We start from the raw sequence: 12,347 nt of genomic DNA, 5'->3' as shown, positions 1-12,347 counted from the left end.
CTTCATGAACCTTTTTGAAAAGAATCTTTCTCAGAAATTCAACACTCAGTAATAATCTATGACCTACAACACCCAAACCCTTGAAAGTAATGTCATACTTAAACAGAAGCTTATGCATCTGAAAGGAAGTTCTTGTAAGAGCTCTCAGTGAATATGGATGAGTTGGAACTAAGTGTGTATCAGTACTCTGGATTCTGTTCCTAACTCCGATCGTTCTTTTTCTGTCTCATTGACTAGCTCTGGTAGCTCCTGCTCTCCTAAGATGCAGTCCTTGGCTTGACTCTTTTCTTTCCCTTCTCTCAACTAATTCACTCTCCCTCCTCTTCAGCTCTTAAGGCTGTCTGTCAAGTTCCTTGAATTGAAATCTCCAGCTGCAGTTGCTTTCACTGGCACTTCAATCCTAACTGCTAGACTTTCCACCACTGCAAACATAGTCTGTCTAAAACCAAAGTTCCGAAGGGTGGTTCCTTAAAATATTACACAATTCCAGCAATTCCACTTCTGAGTACATAACCAAAATAAGAGAAAACAAGGACTGAAACTGGTACTTGTACATCAGTGTTCATTGTAACATCATTCACAGTAGCCAGGAAGTAAAAACATCCTCACGCCCATCAACAAACGAAGGGGATAAACAAAGCGTAGTAAAGACATACAGTGGAATATTTAGCCGTAAAAAGAATGAAATCCTTACACATGGTACAACATGGATGAACCTTAAAGACATTATCCTATATAAAATAAAACAGACACAAAAGAATAGATACCATATGATTCCATTTACATGCAGTACCTAGAACCGACAAATTTATAGAGACAGAAAGTAGAATGGTGGTTGCCAAGGACCAGGGTGGGGGAGGAATGAGGAGAATGAGGAGTTATTGTTTAATGGGTTCAGGGTTTCATTATGGGAAGAAAAAAATGTTCTAGAGACGGACAGGGATGATGGCTGCACAACAATATAAATGTATATAATTCCAGTGAACAGTAAAATGGATAAAATGATAAATTTTATGTTACACACGTTTTCTCAAAAGTTGCTGGAAAAATTAAAAACTAAAAGTATCTCCCTTTTTCTCTCTCAAAGTGCTTTTTTTTTTAAAATTCTGCTACGTCTCTTACAACTCCGTGTCCTCTCCAATGCCCTCCACTGTTGTTACCCCAGACATTAGACTCTTCCTCCAAGTTTCTCACACAACCAACAACTCCTCACCCCCATTATTACCATTCCAATTTAGACCTTTGCCTTTTCCTAACTAATCTCCAAACCACTGTTTTCTCATTCTTCCAATACAACCTGGACCTTTATATCATAGGAAACCTCATAATACATTTGCATCAACGTGACCACTGCTCAAAAACTCATCTACTTCCTACTTGTTATGAGATAAATCCATGTAGTCTGGCAGTTTTCGCTTGTTCATTCATCTATCCATTCAACAAATATTTATTGAAGGCCTACCATGTGTCAGACATTCATCTTGGAGCTTGAAATTTTGTAGTCAACAAGACAGTAAGAAAGAAATCATTGCCTTGTGGGGCTCCTATTCTAATGTGAAGACATGAAAAAAAAAATCTAATGTAAATCTTAAATGGTGGCAATAAACACTATAGAGAAAAATGGATTGCAGAAGAGGGAGAGAGGAGGGAACAGGGGAAAGAAATTCATTTTCTAAAGCTTATCAAGGGACTTCCCTGGTGGTACAGTGGTTAAGAATCCACCTGCCAATGCAGTGCACATGGGTTTGATTCCTGATCCAGCAAGATTCCACATGCCACTGAGCAGCTAAGCCAGTGCACCTCAACTATTGAGCCTATGTGCCTAGAGCCCGGGCTTCTCAACAAGAAAAGCCACTGCAATGAGAAGCCTGTGCACTGCAACTAGGGAGTAGCCTCCACTCGCTGCAATTAGAGAAAGTCCACGCAGCAACAAAGACCCAGCACAGCCAAAAATAAATAACTAAAAAAAATTTTTTAATAATAAAGATTACCAAGGAAGGCCTTGTTGAGAAGGTAATGCTTAAACAAAAATCCAAAGGAAAAGAAGGCATGAGCCAAGCAGCTATTGAAAGTAAGAACTAGAAGAGACTCCCTGAAGCAAACAAAGGCTGGCATGTTTGAAGCAGGGCAAGGAGGCTAAGGTAGCTAAAGCTGAGTGAGCAGAAGGGGAGGGAAGTACCAGGACGAGAGGTCAGGGAAGTAAAGGTGATGAGCTGGGGCAAATGGATAAAGCCATGCAGGTCAGAATAAGGATCTGGCTTTTCCTCTGAGTTAGATGAGAAGTCATTTTGAACAGGACTACTACAAGCTGACCCCTACATCCAGCTTTCACTGGATGACCCTAGATGCTGAGTGGAGAACTGATTTCACAAGGCTTAAGGGTAGAAACAGGAAGCCCACCTAGTAGAATACTGCAATTAACAAGGGGAAAGATGACGTGGCTTGGATGAGAGTGGCAGCAGAAAGACATATAAGAAGCAAGCAGGATCTGGATGTGTTCTGAAGGCAAAGCCAATAGGATCTGCTGACAAATTGGATATGGAGTGAAAGAGAGGGGTTAGTTAAGGAAGACACGAAGATTCTTCACTTAAGCATTTGGAAGGACTGCCTCCATTAAAGAGCTGCTGCTGCTGCTGCTAAGTCACTTCAGTTGTGTCCGACTCTGTGCGACCCCATAGACGGCAGCCCACCAGGCTCCCCCGTCCCTGGGATTCTCCAGGCAAGAGTACTGGAGTGGGGTGCCATTGCCTTCTCCAATTAAAGAGCTAGGAAGACTGTAAGAGAAGCAGTTTGAGGGCAGATCCAGTAGTCACTCAGATATCAAGTGAGAAGTTGCACCTCTAATAATCTTTATTAGCCTTACGTGTGTCTACTTCTCACACAACCCCAGCTGATATTTTCAATCTTATGAAGCACAGGTGCACATTATTAAACATACTATGTGCTAAGCGCTGTATCTGTATTCACTGCAACTACAGTGGGAGAAAATTGCAAGGTATTAAGCAAGAAGTCTGCCTATTTATTAACCTGAGTTTAATTGTACTCATCACCTATCCCTGCTGCTGCTACTGCCGCTAAGTCGCTTCAGTCGTGTCCGACTGTGTGTGACCCCATAGAGGGCAGCCCACCAGGCTTCCCCGTCCCTGGGATTCTCCAGGCAAGAACCCTACCATTAAGAAAACAGCACATGATCTGCCCTGAAGATAAACTATGCAGAGAGGAAAAATGACAAAGATGCACTTTCTTTACTTTTTGCCTTCAAATTAGACTTTATCAATCTTTGACAAATATGGTCACTTAGGGAGAATAATGGGCTTCCTTGATAGCTCAGTTGATTAAGAATTTGCCTGCAATGTCGGAGACCCCACTTTGACTCCTGGGTCGGGAAGATCCCCTGGAGAAGGAATAGGCTACCCACTCCAGTATTCTGAGGCTTTCCTTAGAGTTCAGCTGGTAAAGAATCTGCCCACAATGTGGGAGACCTGGGTTCGATCCCTGGGTTGGGAAGATCTCCTGAAGAAGGGAAAGGCTACCCACTTCAGTATTCTGGCCTGGAGAATTCCATGGACTGTATAATTCATGGAGTCACAAAGAGTTGGACCTGACTGAGTGACTTTTATTTCCACTTTCAGGGAGAATAATGGCCAGCCGATCCTCCACTGCCCCATGCAGGGATGCATCCTCTGTCATCTGGGAAGTTATCTTGGATTAATGGGTTAGTGGAGGAAAGGGTAGAGTGGAGACTGAGAGGAGATGGAGAGTAAGTGGATGGCTTAGGTCCCAGCGACCCCATACTCTGCCCTTCCTAGAACTAGGACCCTTTCAGGGTGAGGAGTGGACGGTGATAAAACCCCATATAAGTTTACTGGTGGTGTGTGGTTCAAACCAGAGAGAGCCTCGGGAGACTTAGAGCCTCAAGTAGAAGTCCTGCATCTAACATGGCAGAAAAGCAATTAGCTAAGTGCAACCTTGAGGAAGATGAGTCCATAACATTCAAGAATGAGAAAGAACACTGCAGAATCAAGTCCCCCAAAAGGAGTGGGGAAGACCATGAACTTAGTGGGCTTTATGGTATAGGCAATAAGCTTGAGAGTAACAAGAGTTTCTAGAACATGAAGAGAAAAGTTGGATAGCAGTTAGACAAATACCCTTCCTGGGACTTAAATGCCCCACCAGAGTATCTGAAGAGTGAAAGTAGGTCTTTCAACTAAGAGGATCTTAAACTTGTATGTAACTTATGTATATAACCTGAACTGATTATTTACCACAAAAAGACTAAGAATAATCCATAAAGCAAACCAATAACAAAAGATTAAACTGTCATTAAGAGGTCAAGAAACTCACTCAGAAATTAATTCAAGCTATAGAAATAAAGCAAGTTACATCTCTTCATGTATAAACCTGAGAAAATATAGCTGTATTTAATTATTATATAATTATTCTGCAGTAAGTTGAATAAAGACTTCAAGTCCTGATCTCTGGAACCTATAAACATTACCTTATATGGCAAAGGATTTGCAGATGTCATTAACTGAAAGATCCTGAGAAGAGATTATCCAAGACTATACAAAGTGAACTCGCTCAGTCATGTCTGACTCTTTGCGACCCCTGTGGACTGTAGCCCGCCAGGCTCCTCTGTCCATGGGATTCTCCAGGCAAGAATACTGGAGTGGGTTGCCATTTCCTTCTCCAGGAGACTATACAGGTGGGCCTTAAATCCAAACACAAGTATCCTTTTAAGAGAGAGACAGAAGGAGAACTGACAGAGAAAGAAGAGGAAAGGACAACGTGACTCCAGAGGCACAGACTCAAGTGATGTGATGTGACCACAAGCCAAGGAATCATGGTAGCTACCAGAAGCTGAAAGAGGCAAGGAACAGCCTCCTCATAAAGCCTCTGGGAAGTGTGTGGCCCTGCCAACACCTTGATTTCAGCCTAGCGAAATTAATTTAAGACTTCTCACCTCTAGAACCTTTAAAGATTACATTTGTTTTAGTTTAAGCCACCATCAAAGACAGAGGATGAGACGGCTGAATGGCATCACTGACTCAATAGACATGAATTTGAGCAAGCTCCGGGAGATGGTGAAGAACAGGGAAGCCTGGAATGCTGTACTCCATGGGGTCGCAAAGTGTTGGACACAACTGAGCGACTGAACAACAACAAAGCCACCATGAATTTGTTACAGCAGCCTTAGGAAACTAAGAGGGTAATCTACAAGGCAAACTCTATTTCCATTTTACAGATAAAGAGTCTCCCGTTTAGAATAACAAATGTCTCAGGATTTGAATGGCAGCCACATATCTGACCTCGAGTCTCTCCTCCTTCCTCTGCACAGCACTGCCTTGGCCTTCACTACAGTTCCCACTGGAACGGCATCCCCTGTTCATAGCCTACTTGTTCTTTCTGTATCAGCTCAAATCTCTTTTATGTTCTGGCAGTTCTCAAGACTCCATTGCCTCAAATTCTTTTATTTTGATATGTGTTCTATAACTATTTACTAATTAACTGAAAACAAACAACCACAGTTTGGGTCTAAGGGAAATAATTTAATAGGCAATATATCAAATTATCAATCTTAACTTCACATAAAAGTAAATTATTTGAATTTGGATTCTCTTCAAAAAAGAAAATAAAACAAAAAAGAGTGGAAAAACCAAGCTGCATTTGAACAGCTATGACAAACATGTCACACACACACAAAAACAGGTGTAATATGGGTAGTCACCAAAAGAGCAACAGTCTAGCTGGGGTTTTGTTGATTACACACATATGAAGCCCAATATACCAATTCAGAATGGAAAATTAAGGGATATACTATTTGCAGAAAAGTTCATAGAATGATAATACCAAATGCCAATTACTAGCATCAGGAAAATAGCCTGGTAACCTTAGGCAGAAAAAATGTCTTCAAATCAAGTGGGCAAAAAACTAGAGTATGTGGGAAAACAAAAACATACTTCTGGTACTATTCTATTGAAAATTCAGAAAACATATAAAAAGCAAACAAAGGCCAGAGTATCAAATGTAGCCACAGGTTTTTACCTCTTATACTCTTCTGGTAATGGAGACAAAACTTACTTATTATAGAATCTTTTAAAAATGATATTAACTAATTTGCTTACATTTATACATCACAGTCCCCATTTAGATGTGCCATTATATATACCATCTCCAACCAATGCTCATTACGTTAAAGGATGAATGCTATAATAACCCAAAGAACCCTAAAAGGTCTAAGTGATTATCAGCTAGTCACATCTTACAGAAAATTTGTGTTTTTTAAAAATGCAGAAATCAAACTAATTACAGATCTTAATAGGGAGAAGTTCAAGAGGATACAAGATGCCTAGATGGATTACTTTGAGAGGAAAAGAAAAACACTTAAAGGGGAGGTGAAAAGTGGCCAAAGACCAGCTTTGTTTTGCCAAGGCCTATTCATAAAGTAAGACATCACCACCAACACCCAAGAAAGGGAAAACAAAACAAAAGACTTGTCTAGATGGCTTCCAATAAACTTTCTGTTGACTCTTCTTCTGTAGTCTCATTATAAAGCCAAGCAGACTTTAACCAACTGAGCAATCCTTGCAAATAACTTATACTGTTTAAATAGCAAAATAAGTGTATTAATTCTATATTTAGAGGCTCTTTGCTGTAAATGTTTGAAAACACAATATTACGAACTATCATCCAGGATGAACTCAGATACTTGTTGAGTTAACATTTGAGAAATGACTCCAGGTAAAATCCACATAAATTTAATGTGATTTTTTAAAAAACCTTACTTTTAAAATGTCATAAATTCATCAAAAATATTATATTAAGATATATTATTAAAACTTCACAGGGACTTCCCTGGTAGTCCAGTGTTAGGACTCCATGCTTCCACTGCAGAGGCCATGGGTTCCATCCCTGGTCAGGAACCAGGAGGCTGCAACCGGTGCTGCATGGCAGAAAAAAAAAAAGCCACAAAACCTTCACAGACACAAGTCGATTTAAAACACTTTCTGAAGAATTTTTCAGACATTGTAACATGAATTTGTTATAATGATAAAATTCCATTCTAGGTAGAAAAATAGGAGAGAAGCCATCTTAAGTCACTTCAAAACAGCAATCAAAAGGAGAAAAAAAAGCCTCCAGAAAGAATGAAAAAAAAAGCTATCTTAAAAAGAAAAGCTTCATATCACTAAGTTTTATTTTTGCTTCTGATAAATCAGTGAAGTTTTATGGTAATAGACTGAAATATTACCGAAAAGTGATAACTACACATAATTCTGTTTTCTATTTAATTTTCAGAAAAATTTTCTTTAAAAAAAAAAGGAAGAAGTTTCTTCTGAAACTGTTTATTTAACTTCAAAGTCTTTTTTAAAAACCTCAGTCCTCCCAGAATGGAAAGTGTTCACCTGTGACCTTCTGCCTGGACTTCTTCGCTGAGTCTACGGAAAGTACAGCATGGGGATCAAATAGAAACCGAAGTCCCTACTCTTCTCATCACTAGATAAGAGAAGAAACAAAAGTGGCTTTTAGCTCTAATTCACCCAGAAAACAATTCTTTGTATACCTCTGTTACAGGAAACTCCAGGAGACAAAGGTCCTTGTACTTCTCTGTGCTAGCTAGAAACTACATACATTTTGTCAATCTTATTTTCAGATAAAAATGAACAGCATCTGAGCAAGCAAAACAGTAACTGGAGAAGCAAACAATAAAGCAAGGCTCAATTTCTAGAAGGTTCCTTAACCTAAGAAAACTACCTAATACCAACAAGATCCCCAGAAAATTGTCACTGCCAGATTCAGCTTCCCAAGAGCAATAATGGGAACATCTTGATGCTTAAGTAGTGGGTATAAGGGTCTTGCGGATCATTCCTCAACAAAGCATAACAGTCCTCATATTAACTCAGATTCAATGATCACAACTTGTAGTATTCATAGAAAGCCTTATTTTTTCCCCCAAAGTCTGCATATATATTATCTCAAGCTGACTGCAAATACTTGAAGAGTTTAGAAACAACTTCCACAAATTCTAAGTTATCCAAAGCATCCTTTAAGGACACAGAGTAAATTTCCACCCGGGCATGGCATGGCATGGCATGTGATTCCTCTAGCTCCTTTTTCAAATCTCTTCCTTCTGTGCACTTTGTAATCTATCCTTTGAACTTCTTGTTTAGTACAGCTTAGCTCAGAAGCCACTTATTTGTTTTAGACTCTAGGTTACAAAGATGCACATATGCACAGTCCCAAAATTGATGGAATTACAGATTAGATTTAATAATACAATCCCTATTAAGACAGTTGCAGAAAATGTTACAGCAGCATAGAGGATTGGTACTTGATCCAACTTGAACCTTCAGGAAGTTGTCTGAATCAAGGCTTTAAAAAAATCTCTTAACAAGTTTTAAAAATTGTGTTTATTTTTTTTTTCCAGATTACTAAAATAATATATTTCCATTACAGAAAATTTGAAAACAGACAACTCACAATCACAATCTATCTTTAAAACTGTCAATTAGGAATAAGAAATTAACATTACATTATATTGCCTTCTTGTCTTTTTCTTTGGGACAATGTGAGTTTACATGTATAGATTTTTCACATTTAGAAAACAATGTATATATAGATGTATAAACATATATACAACATTTCCTAAATGCCGTGAAAAGTGTACACTTCATTTAAATCACTGTTACAGTCCCACATTTGTCCGTACTAGTCTTCAATTGAAAAGCTGCAAAAACATGATTAAAAGCTGTATAACATCATATTATATAAATGTACTATAATTTATAACATTTCTCTATTATTATAGCATTAGGCTTCTTTTTTTCATTAATTGATACTGTAAATAATCCTGCTTGAAACAGCCTTAAATCTGTTTCTTATCCAAATTTGCTTGTCCCCTGCACCCACCTATCTGGTACTTGTGGGAGAGTTGCCTGCCAGAACACAATTCACCTCTATCACTCCCAATCAGTTTTCATTCCAATCCCAAAGAAAGGCAATGCCAAAGAATATTCAAACTACCACACAACTGCACTCATCTCACACGCTAGCAAAGTAACGATCAAAATTCTCCAAGCCAGGCTTCAACAGTATGTGAATTATGAACCTCCACATGTTCAAGCTGGATTTAGAAAAGGCAGAGGAATCAGAGATCAAATTGCCAACACCTGCTGGATCATTGAAAAAGCAAGAGAGTTCCAGAAAAACATCTACTTTTGCTTTATTGACTACACCAAAGCCTTGCTTGTGTGTATCATAAGCAAACTGTGGAAAATTCTTAAAGAGATGGGAATACCAGACCACCTGACCTGCCTCCTGAGAAATCTGTATGCAGGTCAAGAAGCAACAGTTAGAACTGGACATGGAACAACAGACTGGTTCCAAATCAGGAAAGGAGTACATCAAGGCTTTATACTGTCATCCTGCTTATTTAACTTACATGCAGAATATATCATAAAAATGCCAGGCTAGATGAAGCACAAACTGGAATCAAGATTGCCTGGAGAAATAACAATAACCTCAGATACACAGATGACATCACCCTTATGGCAGAAAGCGAAGAAGAATTAACGAAAGTGAAAGAAGAGAGTGAAAAAATTGGCTTAATACTCAACATTCAGAAAACTAAAATCATGGCATCTGGTCCCATCACTTCATGGCAAACAAATGGGGAAACAATGGAAACAGTGACAGACTTTATTTTCTAGGGCTCCAAAATCACTGCAGATGGTGACTGCAGATATGACTTGCTCCTTGGAAGAAAAACTATGACCAACCTAGACAGCATATTAAAAAGCAGAGACATTACTTTACCAACAAAGGTTCATCTAGTCAAAGCTACGGTTTTTCCAGTAGTCATGCATGAATGTGAAAGTTGGATTCTAAAGAAAGCTGAGCATCGAAGAATTGATGCTTTTGAACTGTGGTGTTGGAGAAGACTCTTAAGAGTCCCTTGGACTGCAAGGAGATCCAACCAGTCCATCCTAAAGGAATCAGTCCTGAATATTCATTGGAAGGACTGATGCTGAAGCTGAAACTCCAATACTTTGGCCACCTGATGTGAAGATTCATTGGAAAAGACCCTGGTGTTGGGAAAGATTGAAGGCGGGATGAGAAGGGGACATGAGAGGGATGAGACAGTTGGATGGCATCACCGATGTGATGGACATGAGTTTGAGTAAGCTCCAGGAGTTGGTGATGGACAGGGAGGCCTGGCGTGCTGCAGTCCATGGGGTCGCAAAGAGTCGAACACAACTGAACGACTGAACTGACTGACTCCTAGTGCTTCCTGCATCACTCTGTTTTGGGGGCTGCAGGAGGTCTGTAATTTCTTAAAAGATGTATGAGAAAAACTGGTGCCAGCAAGTATGCTGATTGTCTCAAAAGACAACTAGCTTCTGAGTAGCCAAAGTCTGCACCTAGGCATATGGGAGAGGCAGGTGTGTGTCCCTACCTGCTCTCAAATGGAAAGGGCGGCTCCACTTTATAAGGCAGAGTGTGGGATGCCTTCAACTGCTTTCCCATCTTTCCTCTCCCTGGACTATGGCACCAGGTTAGCTGTCAGTCAGCCTGGACAGCTGACTGACATCTTTGTTTTTATAGGAATTTTTAGGAAACGGCTAGCAGTTACTATTTGAAAGTGCCACGCAGTCGTCTCTTTGCAACCCCATGGACTGTAGCCTGCCAGGTTCCTCTGTCCTTGGGATTTCCCAGGCAAGAATACTGGAGTGAGTGGCAATTTTTTTCTCCCGGGGATCTTACTAACCCAGGGATGGAACCCCCATTTCTTACCTCTCCTGCACTGGCAAGTGGGTTCTTTACCACTAGCACTATGGGAGAGTTATTATACAGTTATATTTTATTTTCCATTTTAACTATAATTCCAAGTAAGCCTTGGAAGATGCATAGCAGTTAGCCAGGTAGAGATGGGTGAGAAAGGACTTCCTGAGAATCTTAACAGCATGAGTAAGGAGACCGAGGAGTAGAAACGCAGGCGACTACAGGCAGTGGTCTAGTGTATAGACTCAGAGGAGAAGAGAAGGACACAAGGCTGGAGACAGGAAGGGTCGTCAAGTCGCACATACTAAAAGCCCTGCAAAGGACCTTGGACCCAAACACAAGGTGAATCATGCCTGCGCTCAGATGGATAACTCTAGTATGAGCAGAGGCAAGAGGAAGGACCAGCTGTGAGAAGAAAGGAATTCCTGAGAAGAGAGGTGATGAGACTTGAACCCAGGCTATTAGAACACTGAAAAGGAAAACTCAGCTGGACCACGAGAGGCAGATTTGACCATGAGCACTCTCTGCTGCTTTAACATTCCATTTCCTGTCTTAGTGTGCTACCAGAACCGTGCTGCCTTAATCCTCGGGTCAGGGTCTTAGGAGAGACGCATGCACACGTGTCCTAAAAGCTTCACAATTATTTCTGCTGGTGATGAGGGTGGTCACAACTCTGATGGCTGATGGGTTCCCAACAGCACAGAAGGTACAAATACACATTAGTATCAGTGTCAAACATCCACACGTGTGCCTTCTTTTGCACACACACACACACACACACAAAAAAGTGGAGTAGCTTCAAAGCAGGCTGTTGGGAAGGGTTCCCTCCCCACTGCTGTGTACTGCTTCAGTCTTAAACAGACCGCGTGGGTAGAGCTGCACATATAAAAGTGGTTTCATTAAAAGTCTCCAGTCATTCATTTTGCTTATTAAAGCCACTCTGCAGTGATATTCAGAATAGAAATCTCAGCTGTCCCCAGCAATGACTCTAAAATACAATTAATTCCACTTCCCGAGGAGTCGATAGCTATGCGCTTGAGGTATTGTGTTAATTGCTGCTGCTTCATACCAGGAATCAAAATGGGAGCAAAGCAAACATGGATCCTATTAAGTTCCAGAAGACTTAAAACTGAAGTTTCTTTTTCCCCCACCCTCCTCTTACACAATGATTCTAAAAGCAGGGGACTCCATCTGGGGAACTGCAGTGACATCCAGTGGCTGTGAAGTGAAACACACCAGTTACAAAACTTGGTTTGTTTTATAATTAGAGAAGGGGGGATATTTGTTGATTTACTGATATTTGAAATCCAATGTCAATAAAGCTGTGTGTACATCTAGAAACTCATAATAACATAACCCCAAATCAGGCAAATCAGGGATCTGTAACAAAAGCAGGATGTTGGGCTGCCCTCCATGATTTACTCTGCCTGGGAAAATTCTCGGCAGTATATATTAATAATTATGGACAGAGGTAATGAAATAATGATACTGCAGTCAAAGCTCCAAATGTCTTATTACCATTCAAGATGTGTATAAATTCAAGAACAAGTCATTTCCAAAATGATCCC

The 12,347-nt window shown here is 40.2% G+C and overlaps 1 protein-coding gene across 5 annotated transcripts in view; it reads right to left on the bottom strand.

Annotated features, from left to right (window-relative positions):
• GRB14 (growth factor receptor bound protein 14) overlaps positions 1-12,347 on the bottom strand; it is a 128,385-nt gene that overhangs the window by 30,211 nt on the left and 85,827 nt on the right. The window lies entirely within an intron of this gene.

Source organism: Bos javanicus, chromosome 2, assembly GCF_032452875.1.
Source record: "Bos javanicus breed banteng chromosome 2, ARS-OSU_banteng_1.0, whole genome shotgun sequence".
In the NCBI taxonomy this organism is placed as follows: Eukaryota; Metazoa; Chordata; class Mammalia; order Artiodactyla; family Bovidae; genus Bos; species Bos javanicus.
This window is presented reverse-complemented; position numbering and strand designations above follow the sequence as displayed.